Raw genomic sequence first — 15,500 nt, forward strand, 5'->3', positions numbered from 1 at the left:
AACAATTTTTTTGTCTTAGTTTGTAGTGACTTGAAATTGCTTAGCTTTCTCCTTGATTAGTAGTTATCCCACTGACAAACAGTGGCTGGGTCATAGAGAAGATCTGGAAGCCATGGGAATTCTCTAATACAAACATTTCTATCAAGTTTCTACAGAACCCTTGACAACTCAGGAATTTTAGGACTACAGGAAATGATGGAATCTCTGGTAACAATAGTGTGAGTTTATGAACAATTTACACAGTTTCCTTCCACTGGAAACTCAAAACATATTGCTGAATATGACGAGATCAGTGAGATATGGAATGCACCCTTTCCTAGACAGGTGTTTACTTTAGTCATAGCACAAAATAAGGCACAAGCATGTAAATGCAAAATTTTAAAATACTTTCCCAATGATATTAAACAGAATAGGTGGAATGATGCAGTTTTTTGGCACAGAAATCAATTACTGCAAGTCTCCAACTCACATTCTTTCCCTGAGTACATCTGTCAGGAATCTGTTGACGTTTCATAGGCAAAAATCAAGATTGTGTGATTCCTCTTTTCAGGACTGAGAGGTATGAAGATCTGTGGAAAGAGGCATGTCAGAGAATAAGCCGAAGCGTTCTGTTATTTTATAACATTAGATCTTCTTCCCTGTCAAACCTGTCACTTGTGTCCTGACTGTGGCTGAGATGATGAGAACAAAATGGAAATAAAGACATGGAATGCAGGCACTGGGAATTCAAGGAAGGTGAGAAGCGTTTCAGTGCATGGCGCCAGCTAGCACCCCCTTCCTCAATAGCCTCTCACCCTTCCAAGCCATGGAGGGACTCAAGGGCGGCGGCATGTGAGCTCCTCCGTTAGTCACAAAGCAAGACAGGTATTTTTAGAAGCAAATTCTTATATTAACGTACTATCAAAGTGTCGTTTCTGTTGCTTCCCACTAACTAAATCTTTATGCTGTAAGCTGAGCATCCCCAGAGGCATCACAGCCAACCATTTTAACCTTTCCAATATGTGCTCAATGAATTTGTTCTAATATTTCCTTCTGAACTTCAATGGAGCATGCTCAAGAGTGTGCCCATTGCTTTACTGTTTACCACTATGAATAGGTATAGATTCCACTAATAAAATCCCTATGCTTCATTTACTCAGAGAGGACACTGCTTTGAGAGGACTCCCATGCACCCTGGCTTGCTGCAGATAATAAGGTCTTTTCACCTCTTAAATGTCTTGTCCATTTTGGTTGGGATCTGTACTCGCCAGGGTGTGAACCTATTGCATTCAGTCACACTCAGTTGAGCACATTTCTCCTGGTACCACAACCTAATATCAGCTACCTCATTAGTTCCTCCATGTTTGTTTCCCCTCCTGCTTGGAAACTGCCTCTTGGTGCCCATGTTTATATTTAGAGGTAGTTGATGGTATTTGTGTTTTTCAAATATTTTTCTTCTCTAGTGACTAGCCCTGGACTCTCATGGAAGTCATCTGACACTCAAACAAGAACAATTGAACTTTGATTTTCTCTGGTACACTGCACAAGGTCTGTAGTGTTAGCAGAGGTGTGAATCTAAGGAGCCGTCGGCCAAGCTGTGGAAGATGGTAGATTTTGCTAATGGGAAATAATATGGGCAAGTGGGGAGGTGGAGGGAAGAAGGGAGGGAGGGAGGGAGAGACAGAGACAGAGAGAAGAGTGCAACAATAAGTAGAAACTTACAGAGGAAGAAAAGAGGATGTGCATGTCAACATGAAAATGGACCACACATAAAGTGCATTGTCCTTCGAGATCCACAGAGAACTGCTACTCTTTTCCTCTCTGGACTCTCTTATTCCCACCATGTACCTTACAAACAACCCATTTCCACAACTACCACAACTCCCATTTACTCGGCCAACCTCAGCATTTTTAATTTTCATCTCTTTTCTCAAATGTACACTATGTGCTTTGACATTCTGAATGACTTCCTGGATTCTGTTGCTGACAGTGGCATTGCTAAATGGTCTTATTAATAAAAAAAAAAAAAAGCCAAAAACCCAGAGCCAGATATTGGGGTGAAAGCTAAAAGATCAGAGAAACAGAACAAGGCAGCCACATTCTTACTTCTATGAAATCCTCAGCCTCAAGTGAGCGAGTTCCTATTTCCTCATGCCCAATATACCTTTCTGTGTCCTACCATACTACTTCCTGGGATTAAAGGCATGTGTCCTTCCCATGCAAAGACATGAGATCTCAAGTGCTGGGATTAAAGGTGTATGCCACCACTGTCTAACCTCTATGTCTAATTAGTGGCTGGCCTTTTCCACTGATCTCCAGGAAAGCTTTATTGGGGTACACCATATATTACCACATTTCCATAGCATGGGAATATAGACATCTCAGTGACATAGTCCCACTGCTTCTCCAGCCTAAAGGATTTAGTTATAATGTGTGGATAGTCAAAACTGGATTATTTCTTGTTTCTTGAGTGCTCTACCTCCCAGGCCTTGATCCTTAGCCTACTCGGAACTCTTTCTTGTTATCTATAGACAACCTCAGGTTTCAGGAATCGTTTCAAATGTGATTCTCTCCATGAAATATTTGTATAAGTCATCCTCAGTTGATTTTCTTACACCAGCAAGCTCCTCTCTGGCATTGGAGCTATCTAGATACTTATTTTATTTCCATATGAAAACTATAAACTCTATGAGGAAAGGGAGTGCTGCAACAAATTTTGTGGGCTGATTGCCTACTCACTTAATAGGATTATTTTCTTAAGCTACAGACATGAACTGAGTTACTAGGGACATCCAGTGAAAATGTGAGGCAGACTCCACCAAATGCTGTTAAATATACATGGACCACTTTTCTTATATACATTCTTTCCTGTCTGCAGATTCACCCATCCATATTCCAAAAATATTGTTTTAAAAAATCCAGAAGGTTCCAAAATGCAAAACTTAACTTGCAATGTGTGAATACTATCTGAATCAATACAAATTGAATTATGTGTAGACACACCTGGCTGCTGTTAGGTACCAACCACTCTAGAGATCTGAAACCTGTTCCCACTACCTTTGTGATTACCACATGTCTGTGTCTCATGCATAGACTACATAATTAGGTCTGTGATGTTGACCCTGTACTCAATAAATACTGATCATTTCTTGTAATTATTTCATAAGTAGTATTTAATAACAATCATTTCCATAGTGCTTACATTTTATTAGGTATAATAAATAATACGTAGATAATTTAAAGTATTCAGAAGAATATATGCAGGTTATATGCAATTATTACACCATTAATATGAACATCTATATATTTTGATATCTTACAAAGTTCTAGATAAGTGGTTCTCAACCTATGGGTCACAATCACTTTAGAGGTCACTATCAGATGTCTTACATATCAGATATTTATTTACATTATGATTTATAAGAGTAGCAAAATTACAGATATGAAGTAGCAAAGAAAATAAATTTATGATTGGGGGTCACCTCAACATGAGGAATTATATTATAGAATCATAGCATTAAGAAGATTGAGACTGAGCAAGCCTCAATGAAACATCTCACTATTAAGATAAGAATACATGCTCTATCAAGATAATAATAGAAAAATAAATTAATTAATTAATTTTAAACAATAATAAATAAATAAAAATAGAAAAATTTGAAATATTAAACAAACAAACAAACAAACATTTTACTAAAGTTAAAAAAAAAGGGAGAACTAGGAACTCATCATTCCTCTCCACATTCTATTCTTTCCCTTGTTTTATATATTTTAAATTTTTTTATTGGAGGATTCTGCAGTATCCGATGCAGATAAACACTGGAGGGCTCCTGTTACAAATCACCCTCTGGAGCGATGGAAGGATCTTTCTACCAGCATGTGGAGGAGACCCGATCTAGTTTTGGTGTGGCCCCGGAGTTTGGTTTATGTCTTTCCTCAGGACAATGAGGTTCCTCTTTGGATTCCTGAGCACTGAACGTGCCCTGTGGCTGCTGCTGAAGCCCAACATGACAGAGACCTAATGGGTCATCATGAAAAAATCTACCCTTCTGATGCCAATGGAGATTGAGAGCCCAATATGGCCAGCTTTGGCAAGCATTAATGTAAGCCTAGGAACTGTAGCCATGAGATTGGATTCTCCAGAAGAGCTGCCAGCCAAAGTCATGCTGGGATCAAGAAAAACGGGCCTTGGTGGTTCGTGTTCCTGGAGTTGTATCCATGCCAGTGGATGTCCACACAATCCAGAAGAGAATTTGATATTGCTGCTGCCGCTGTAGCTGTTATAACAATGGCGGCCACTGCTGCTACTATTTCTGGGATTACCATTTTATAAATGCTTACTACAGTTAGCACAGTGGAGACCCTGGCAACAAAAGTAGCTACCACAGTTAGTTAATCTTTCATTCTATTGGGCATGATAAATTTAATTCAGTAGTTATATACATCTCGATTGGCTTTGAAAATTATAAATTTATAAACTCAAGTTCCAGTTGCTTTTGGGATACTATCTTACAAGGACTCCAACACACAGTATGGCTCGATAAGGAAGGGAATGGCTCAGTTGCCTTTAGCCTACTGGTTATGGGTGAGATAGGACCTCTGTTGGTCTTTTCTGTATTGAACACACAGATTGCAAGCCCAGTGCCACTTTGAGATCTTTGGCAGCAATTAACCATGCAGCTCACACACGATTGAGCTGGTATGATAATAAGTATTCAGAGATGGGTAATGCCTGGGGGGCACTCACCAACCTAAGACAGAGCACCTGTGTGGCTTGGGCAGGCGTCTTCATGACAGGTAAGGTGACCTGCTGACGTCCCATGCAACCCAAGTCAGAAGTTCATTTTTTAATAAAAGGGAGACCTGCAGGGTTCTGGCCCCTGTTTTGGGTAACTGTTGCCTTGCTTGTGGACCTTGACCTTGATATCCTCCCTATGCTAATTCCCTGCCAGGTTTCACCCTCCTGAATGCTTAAGGGAAGTCCCTTATCTGTGTATCCTGAATAATGGGCATTAACAGCTTAGATGCAAGATTGTAAAACATCAGTAGCGAACTTCTGCCCTCCGGGGTCCTCTCATTGTGCTATAAGCCTGTATTTAAGATCCCCTACCCCCTTCAAGAAATTACATTCGACATTTAAAATTAAATCTATCTATCTATCTATCTATCTATCTATCTATCTATCTATCTATCTATGTAAATAAAATTGAATGAATACTGCGAATATAATCTATGAATACCACAAATGTGATTAATATCATGAGTGTAATTTAAAAATAAATAAATTAATTAAAAAAGATTGAGAACCACTGTTCTAAAATAAATCCTGCAGATACTGAGGGAAAACTCTGTGTGTGTGTGTGTGTGTGTGTGTGTGTGTGTGTGTGTGTGTGGTGTGAAGCATCTTATGTGAAGAAGAAGCTGTCAGATAGACAAAAGAGGACCTGGGCTGCCTCACACACTGTTAAGCCTACTCTATGTGCATCCCCAAATGTCAGTCCCCGTATTACCCTGTATCATGATGCTTCAGTAACTCTTTGCCTGGCTTCTTACCTTCTGGGTTTATTTAGAATGTATTTCATCCCTTTAATGCCTGAGAGGTCACATAAGGGCACCTAGAAAAATGAATATGCTAGTCATTGTGCCCACCTCCAACCCTCACAGTGTGCTGGATCAAGTATGATCATTTATGCATTCAGTGATATAAACTATTGAAAATTGTTTCCTTGGATTAAAGCCCAGAATAATCCAAGGGCTGGAAGGACAAAAGCTATGGAATACCACAGATGCTGATGAGCTTAATAAAAGAGCCCTGTGGAATAAAATAGCAAAATCTCGATACTATATATTGTCTTAGTTACTTTTCTATGGCTGCGATTAAGGCACCATGGCTAAGGCCGCCTATTAGGAGAAGTATTTACTATGGGACGCATGATTCCAGAGGGTTAAAGCCAATGATCATCATGGCAGGGAGCATGGCAGCAGGCAGCCATGGCTCTGACTAAATGAGGGTTCACATCTAATCTGAAAGGAGGAGATAGAGAGCTAACTGGGCCTGGCATGGGTCTTTGAAACCTTAAGGCCTGCCCCATGTAACATATCTCCTAATCCTTCTCAAATAGTTCTACCAACTGGGGACTAAACATTCAAACATAACATAGACATAAGGGTGTGGTTTTAATTCAAGCCACAATTATGATGTGCCTCTACCTTTTCCTTCACAACCTTTAGCAGGAAGAGCATGCTGTCTGTAATGTTAAATGTTCTAGTTAATGTTACCACTGCTGTGATGAATCCCTATGACCACAACAACTTGAAAAGAAAAGGGTTTATTCCTCTTAGGCTTTCACATCATTGTTCATCACTGAAGGAAGTTGGGACAGGAACTCAAACCACAGGAACTTGGAGGCAGGAGCTGATGCTGAGGCGGCCATGGAGGGGTGCTCCTTACTGGATTACTCCTCAAGGCTTTCTTCTAGAACCCAAGACCATTAGCCCAGGAACAGCATCAGCCAAAATGGACTGGGTCCTCCCACATCAGTCACTAATTAAGAAAACACTCTACAGCAGTGGTCCTCAACCTTCCTGGTGCTGCAACCCTTTAATACAGTTCCTCACATTGTAGTGACCCCCCCAACCATAAAATTATTTCCATTGCTACTTCAATACTGTCATTTTGCTATGGTTATGAATCCTAATGTAAATATCTGTGTTTTTTGATGGTCTTAGGTGACTCCTGTGAGAGGGCTGTTGGTTCAAAAGGGGTCATGACCCACATGTTGAGAACCACTGCTCTACAGGCTTATCTGCAGCATAATCTTACGGAAGCATTTTCTCAGATAAGGCTCCTTCTTCTCAGATGACTATAACTTGTGTCAAGCTGACATAAAAACCAACCATCACACTAGAGTGTGCCTAGCATTTCAGTTTTGGATCTTTAAGTGCCTGGGACAAGCCTAGCAACACTGGGTATAAAATCTCGTATTCTTCTACCTCAAGCACTTTGTCTTCCTGTCCTCCCAGGTGTTAGACCATCTAAGCCCCACAGAACAATGGATTTGTTCCCACCCTATAGCTTTCCCTGTTCAGGAATCTGCTGCCAACTCCCCGAATTAGCAAAGTTGACATTGAAAGGAAAGATTTAGGAACTTTCAGTTTTATTTTGGCTGGGAAGAAGCTCCTGTTTATTTCTCTTCCCATGCCTTTCAGCCCCAATGCATCAGGCCGAAAGCACAAGAGAAATATGACATACATATATTCATAAATCTATTAGACAGTGTCTCTCTTCATTTTGACCAGGGGCAAAGCAATAGCTTGTATCTACACTTAGGGTAAATTTTCCATGCTATTTGAATTTAATATATGATGAATAACATGCATGTCCAATCAAGGACCATAAAAAACAGATAAGCAATGACAAAATACATTTTGCAAGTAGCGATTAGGAGAAAGCAGATGCAATGACCTAAATTAAAATGCTGAGAAATGATCCCAGTCACCATGGAGTCCTTTGTGTTGCTGTTTGTCTTTAGAGTAAGGCATTACATTCCCTTTGTTTCAGACTTTTCTCTTGAGGAAGGCATAGAAAGCCTTTCAATATATAGAAACTATCTGGATCAAAAGGCAAGATTCTTTACTGCTTAGCATAAATACTTTGGGTTTCCTTCCTGTAGCATAAGCTGCTGTATTTTCCCACACAGCTGGATCCAGTTCTGACCTCTCTATTAGACTTGGTTGTCAGAAGAACTGACAAAGATAATAGTGCCATCTATGCTTTATGTGATATGCTAAAAAATGCCCACTGGTTTAGACCAAGGAGTCTATTGTATTTAGCCACCATCCATAAATCAATAGTAGACTAATTGGTAGCTTGCAAATTGGGTAAAAACTTCAGGTTTTCCAAGGCCTTGACAAAATGGCCTTAATGCCATGAAATAAATAATAAATAAAAGCAAAGCCCAAGAGAAAAACAAATGATATTATCAATATTTTATAGAAAGTAAAATATATATCTCTGGTTTAGTATCTTTGAATCTTTCTAGTGAGGGTATGCAAAACAATGTAATATTGAGGAAACATTTTTTCCTCATCAACATATTGATGAAAACTAAAAATCACAGTAACTGCTAGATCAGGAGGGTTGAGAGTGAGGTGGATGCTCTCCTGTCCTGCCAGTGGATGAGGGAACAGTGAAACAGCTCGCAGCAGGTTGTGCTTATTTCTGTCTGTCTACTTGGCCAGCCTTCCTTCTTTTGCCATCTGTCAGTGGGGCTTCTGTCCAGTGACTGCTTCCACTTTCTGATTCTCTTTCTTTACATACACCTATGCATACACAAATGTAGATATGCTTCTGTGTGTATATGCACACATGTACACAAATAAATGCATTAACAAAAGCTGCTTATAGGAACATTTTTGGCCAGATCAAACTATGGGGACATCACGGTGTTCTCTAGCATAATTATACTTAGATCTAGGTAAATTTATCCATATCATGAAATAGGATGTGCTAATATATGAACAGATGAAGAAATTACGGATATACTATAAAACACTCCCTTTATTTAAAAGAGAATAGATCGTGTGTGTTATGTAAATGTACTGTAACCTGTCACAATGAAGAAATAAGGACTAGATGTATTATTTAACCCAAAGGCTCCCTTCATGTGGTGAGAGAGAGAGAGTCATGGCTTATACTGAGTTAGCACATCAACCCTGACAGTAGCCTGTCCAGGCTTTGGATAGAGCTCCCGTCCTAATGAGACAGCTGAGTGGCTGAATGACTGGTCTGAAGACTGAGCCGCTCACTCTTTCTAAGTTCCCCCCCTCCCTGCACCCCCCGTATTTGCTAAGATGGCAATATTGTAACATCTACCTCACATATTAATGAAAATTAATCTGTGAAAGCACGATCCCATTAGCAGAGTTCTTTCTGCCACAGGGTAAATGATGGTAGTGATAAAACTTCACACACTGACTCACTTACTGTGTCATTTGGTTTACTCTGTAGTAGGACCCCCGGCCAGTTTTGTCTTTTTGTACCTGATAAGTAACACACCTTGCAGTCTGTAACACAGATTTCCATAGTGTTTTCTTATAAGTCCAGTCAAATGGAAATTGAACCAAGACCTTAAGTGTGGGAGACTTGCTCCCACTTTTCCCCCCAGGGTCCTCTTGAGTAGGGAGAAGGAGAAATATTGAGATAGAAATATAGAGGGAAGAGAAACAGATAGAAACACAGGATAGTCTCAGGAGGGCCTGGGTCAAAACTCACCAGCCCCTTCTGTCTCTGCTAAAGGGCTTTTAAAGGAATGCCAAGGGATGGAGCAAAAGACACCCCCCCCACTAGATCAAAGCACACCTCAGGCACAGCCCAGTGCGGACCCCTTCCAAACACCTGGTAACCACACACATGGTCAATCCATCCCCTTATGTAGGCCTGCTGTGTAAAGCAATCTCAGATCTCACTAGGAAACCTCTGTGGACCCCAACACTTAAGGCACATGGCTAGGATGTTTAACCTCCATGAAAGAGGAAGAACTACGACAGTAGATGGCTGACTGGGCTTGTAGTTAGGGTAATGTAAGCATGTTTGCAATTCATCAGTTAAAACAATGGCTGGTTTTATATTTTAAAAAAATTACCCCATGCCTTCTTAAGTAAAAACTACAGTCTCAGGTTAAATTGAATGCAACAACCCCTTAGAAATTTTAAAAATGTAATCATCGATCTCAGCCTTTGTTGCAAAAGATCAGAGAAATGAACCTGGTGAGCTGAGAGTCACCTGAACAAATTCCTCAGCTCTGGAGACTACAGTGATGAAGCTATTTATAGGTCCCTTTCTCCTTACCTTAGAGAAAAGGGAGAAAGCTGGATTAGAAAAACCACATTTCATTCAGGACTGCACACACTGTTTGCATTAATCAGGAACCTGATCACTTTCCCTGAAATTATTCAAATATTAATGATTTCCCTGCCAGAATCTAATGAGCATTTCCTTTGGATTGATAGTTGCCTTTGCTTCATTCACATACTTACAAATTTTGATCGACAGCTTGCTTTGGTAAAACGTGATTGTTTTCTAGGCCATCAGCATATCAGCTAGAGAGGATGCTAGAATGATTCATGCAACTTAAAATTGGAATGTGAAACGATGGCAAGTTAAAATATGAACACAGAGATACTCCATGAAGTCCATGACAGAGACTGTTGAAATGGAACCAACTGAAATCCCTTAGGAATGAGATTTTGCCACCAGCATTATCTTTGCTTTGACCTAGAGCAGGGCCTGGGAAACAGCCTATGGGAAAGCCAGGGGAGGAGGCAAAGACTCAGAAACAATGTAAGACCCAGGTTTAGCTGTTCATTCCCTGGTGGAAACAAGCCATGAGTTCGTTACCAGAACTTCCACAGCACCTCCCTTGACACCAGCAATCAGGGGGTTGAGTCATGATGAATATCTCACTGTCCTGTTCACAATCCCCCTTTACCCTTTGTCAGATTACATCTTCGGTAGCTATGAAAAAGAAAGGCCCCCTGCAGGAGATGGGAATGGGGGGTGCGCTGGGGGGAAGGGGAGGGGGGCAGGAAGGGGGAGAACAAGGGAATCCGTGGCTGATATGTAGAACTGAATGGTATTGTAAAATAAAATAAAAGGAGAAAAAAAAACCAAAAAAACCAACCAAACAAACAAACAAAAAAAAAACCAAATAAACTGATATTGACTGAACCTAAAAAAAATAAAAATAAAAAAAAGAAAGAAAGGCCCATGTGTATAAAGAGCAGGAATTTTCTTGCAAAGTGCTAAGAAGACCAGCTGGGATTGGTTGAATTGCTGTTTTCTTAGGACAGGTGAAAGATGATTTATAAAATGCATTTCTCTACATTGAATGTTTGTCCTGGGAAGATGTCTGAACTTTAGCATTTTAGATAAGAACAGATGGACAGAGAAGCCAGTGAAGGAAATAGCATCCCACAAATGCCAACGCTTGATGATGCTAACTCTATTGTTATTGGCCAAGTTCAATAGATTATCTGTGGCCTCCGTTTTCTTGTGTATAACATGTGGGTAACTGCAGTACTTGTCTCTTACAGTTATTTTTCAGATTAAATGATTTAATTAATGTAAATCTTTAAGATTATCTAGCACTTAGTGAATAAGTATTTCTAAGAAACAAGTTGGAAAAAAGCAAATATCAAAATGGAAATTGTTTCCTCAATGTGATGGTAACTTTATATCTCTTGCCTCTAAGTTGCCAGAAACAGAAAACTGCGCTCCTCAACTCCTCTAGTTAGTGGGTAAAGGAGGCCCTAGATGGGAAACCATGGTGAAGATCTGAGCACATTAGGAGAAGGTACAGCAAAAAGAAATTTCAGTCATGGCCAGGAGAGGACATTCCTGTCAACCAGCACTTATAGGAAGAGACTGGGCACTCCCAACTCCCAAGTATCACTGGGCTAGACTTAGCAGTGGACATACTTGGGAAGGAAGGAGACAGCTTCTCAAAGGGTGTTGTGATGAGCTCTCCCATGTGATGGTTTGAATGAGAATGGGCCCCATAGGCTCATGTATTTGAATGCTTGGTCCCCACTTAGTGGAACTGTTTGGGAAGGATTTAGAGGTGTAGCCTTGTTGGAGTAAGTGTGCCTTGTTGGAGGAAGTGTGTCACTGAAGGGTGAGCTTTGAGATTTCAAAAGCCCATGCCAGGCTCAGTCTCCTCCCTCTCCCTGTCCTTCTCCCTCTCCTTCTCCCTCTCCCTTTCCCTCTCCTCCCTCTCTCTCCCTCCCCCCCTCTCTCTGCCTGCAATTGAGGCTTTAAAGCTTTCTGCTCCTTCTCCAGTACCATGCCTGCCTGCTGGGAGCCTGTGAACCCACATGATGTTAACTTACTAATCCTTGGAAACTCTAAGCAAACCCCAAATAAATGCTTCCATCTACAAGTTGCCTTGGTCGTGGTATCTCCTCATAGCAATAAAACAGTAATTATGACACCCTATGTACCTTCCCATCTTTGCTTCCAAAAACCACAAGATGTAACATTACATTTACATCAGTTAATGATGAGTTTAGTGGAGGTCAGAGTGCTGAAGGGAACATGCCCTAAAAATTGTCTAAGTTGATGTTTCTTTAAGAGGCACAGGGAACAGCCACAGGAGTAGGGGGAGATCAAGGATTTGCTTGCAGTTTACCTTGTGATTCAGTTCAGAGGGGCAGACAATGAGAAAGCCATAGGCAGAGAGGTGCTTCTGCCAGGTATGTGAGACCCCACTGTTTAGTGGCTGTGATTGCTGTTGCTTAACACTGTTTCAAGTTTTTAATTACCTGTAATGTTTACTAGAATTTCCATCTAGTTCCAAAGAGTGCTAGGAACACTGGTTTGAGGACCAGTACTGCCAACAGCTATGATTCTGCATGTGGATTTGAGATGACCTAACATTTTCTGTGCAGGTACATGGTACTCTAATACAGAGATATGAGGATGTTACTGTTTAAGTTCCATAACTGTAGGTGTAAATGTGAGGCTAGAGACCCCTTTCAACATCCTTTTCTCGAAAACATTTTTACAGAATCAATTTGAAAGGAAGGAAGATAATTGGGAATTATGGTGTGATCAGAGCAAAGCAGAGACATCCCAGCAAAGGACTGGAAAGGTGAGTAGTACTGAAATTCTCATGCTAATGTTTCACTGAGTAATTACTGTTTTTTTTAGTAAAGATATTTTTTTAAATGTGCCTGTACATAACTGCCGATTTGTTATTAATTCCATAAATTAGACCATACTAGAAACTAATATTTCCACATTGCAATTGTAGTTAAATGACATTCAGATGGCAGACATCCGTTACTTGACAAGCCAGAGGCATGGCACTTGCCATGATTTTGGAAAAAAAAAGTTATTGTGCTAAACATAATTACAGTTATTTCTTCTTCAATGGGAAGCTTAGTAATAGAATTTCTGTTTATGTTCCAGAATCTAAATTTCTGTTTATGACTGAACAGTTCCACAAAGTAATTGGTCTATTTTATTCATATAAAACCCTAGCTATTGGTAGTTTGAAATATAGACATGTTGCACAAATGTATGAAAAATTTAAAAACAGAGAATAAAATCCATTGTTACTTTCAAAGCAGGAAGCAGTGTTGACAGGAGCTTGGGGAGCCTGAGTTTCCATTTGGTGTCTGAGGATCCAGGTCATAATCTTCATTTAGAAACTTAACAAGAAATTTTAGCGCATCACTGAACTTCATTGAATTTCAGATTTTGCCTATGCAAATTGTATGCAAATATCTGATCTAATCACCCTGTCCAGTTTCTATGAGATTTGGGTATAAAATGTGTATGAAAGCACACATTATTTAACTATATTAGTGCTATTCATCATGGTATCCTCTTCAGTATCCTGCTCTCTTTTTGACATTAATATTTAGGTTTCTTGGTTTAAAATTTCCCTTTTTATTACACAAAGAAAATGTAACTATGTTATCATCTTAGAGATCAAAGCATTACCATAATATACAGAGAAGAGAATGGAAGAACTTTGACTCACTTATCTAAATATTCTTTTCTCTTGAGTGCCATCTTGAATAGTTTAGTTTTCCTTTATGAATGTTCTAAGCATACATACATGTGCATATAGGAAACAATTTTATTTCAAATAAGTTTATTTATAACCTGCAAGTTAAGTTCACTGAAACAAAATAAAGGCTCCCTTCCTCTGTTTTCTGTGTAAGAAAACACACCACATGATTGACATTGCAGCATTTCCTGGTAGAGGATTGGTGGAAGATGGAAGGGATCTAGGGAAGATATATCACCTTTCTGTACCCACAACAAGGACAAATCTTATATACAAATGAATGTGTTCCAGTTGTCATGGTCCTGAAACCCCATCGTGTTAGCAAATGGGAAGTAACACCTCATGGCATGCAATCTAAAATAATTCTCGATGTGTTGAGTACCACTGGCAGATCTGCCAGGATGTGCGGAGTCCCAGTGTGATCACAGGGATTTCTCTGGTCACAAACAGAGAAAAGCACAGGATTGCTCTGAAAAGGATGACAGTGCTGCCTGCCCAGAAATCACAGCTCAGGCTCCTCTGTGATAGCAGACTATCACACCTGCCATTTGACAGGTGTGTGCTAAAATTTATGGAAAGCTTTTCTAGCCAAGCCACCGGCAGCTGAAAAGAATGGTGGATGCCTTGAGCCTTGACATTTATTACAGCTTTGCCAGCATATCTGTCTTGTAGAGTGTGATTTGAAAAACGATATGTCTAAGCATGATCTTAATAAGCTCATTTGTTCCAGGATCTCATTGTACTTGTGCTTTCCGAGAGATGAGGAGAGGACCAACAATATAAATAATGGAAGCCTCTTTATGGAATGGCTGTGCTTATTTCAATACGTAGACAGTCCCTGCACCTAATTTTGCCAGGTGCCAACTGAAGCAAAGGACCACAGTGCTGCTTGGACCTGCTCCTAACTGAGGTTACATTCCATTTTAAATAGCCTACATTTCAACTAGTTTGCCTAAAATCACTGAAATTAAAATATTCAGTAGATATTCTGTTAGTGACACAAATTGATTGGCACAATATGTCCTTAAATGAGTCTTAAAGGCTTTAAACTTTTCTTATTTGGCGTTAAAGTTTTACAAGACTGACGTGTTTCTTGTATTTCCTTATTTATTGTTGAGATAGTCTTGGTAGCTAGTTATAGGACAAACATCATCCCTGCCTCATACAGGATGAACGAGAGGAGGGGAATTAAACACTCAGCAGCAGCCTCGCTCAACTTGTGCCATAGTTAGTGCACAATTCCTGATTATCAGTGTAGCTATTTTTCTAGATAAATATAGGCCTATATTTGAAAACATTCATTTTGATAAATGTGTCTATCTATTACAATACAATGCTCATGTGGGCTGAGCTAGTAAAGTAGCACTTTAAAGGTGATTATTATGTTATCAAGACACACAATATTGTTTATCTTTCAGAGAATTCTGTCCTTTTTTTGTTCCCTCACTGCTATTAAATATTTCATTTGCTGAAAAGTTTGCTGCTTGTCTCTCTCTTCTACCCTCTATCTTTATTCTAGGCAGTTAATATAGTTTTCCATTGCTTTTCTGTCTCCTAATTTTATTCATTTGAGGCGCCAGCCCTAGTGGTGAAAATTAACCAAGAAATATAAAATACACAAGTTAGAAAAAAAAATCTAGTGAAATTAGAGAGGGCAATGGTTTATTGACAAAAGACATCTGTAATGGGGAGAAAAACTATGAAACTCTATAAAAGCACATTTTAAAATCTAAACAAAATAAAATTCATATTTTTATAAACGCTAATTACTACAATTATCTTGGAAAAAGCTAATAAACGTGAATAAAGACTTTGGTGTATTTGTATGATAGAGAGAACTGAAAAAGCCACCACAGAATTACTTTCGAAGTGTGAACCCAGCACTTGACTGTTTTCTAAGAACTGAAGATCCCCTTAAGACTTCTTTCAATAGAGTGAAGAGAA

General features: G+C 39.6%; 1 long non-coding RNA gene across 1 annotated transcript in view; it reads right to left on the reverse strand.

Annotated features, from left to right (window-relative positions):
- The window catches only part of LOC119087768, a 70,251-nt gene that overhangs the window by 8,516 nt on the left and 46,235 nt on the right, over window positions 1–15,500 (reverse strand). Inside the window, exon 3 of the long non-coding RNA XR_005091246.1 lies at window positions 470–569. This is a non-coding gene — a long non-coding RNA (uncharacterized LOC119087768). The remainder of the gene's footprint in view (window positions 1–469; window positions 570–15,500) is intronic.

The sequence above is a fragment of the Peromyscus leucopus genome, chromosome 4 (assembly GCF_004664715.2).
Source record: "Peromyscus leucopus breed LL Stock chromosome 4, UCI_PerLeu_2.1, whole genome shotgun sequence".
Taxonomy (NCBI): domain Eukaryota; kingdom Metazoa; phylum Chordata; class Mammalia; order Rodentia; family Cricetidae; genus Peromyscus; species Peromyscus leucopus.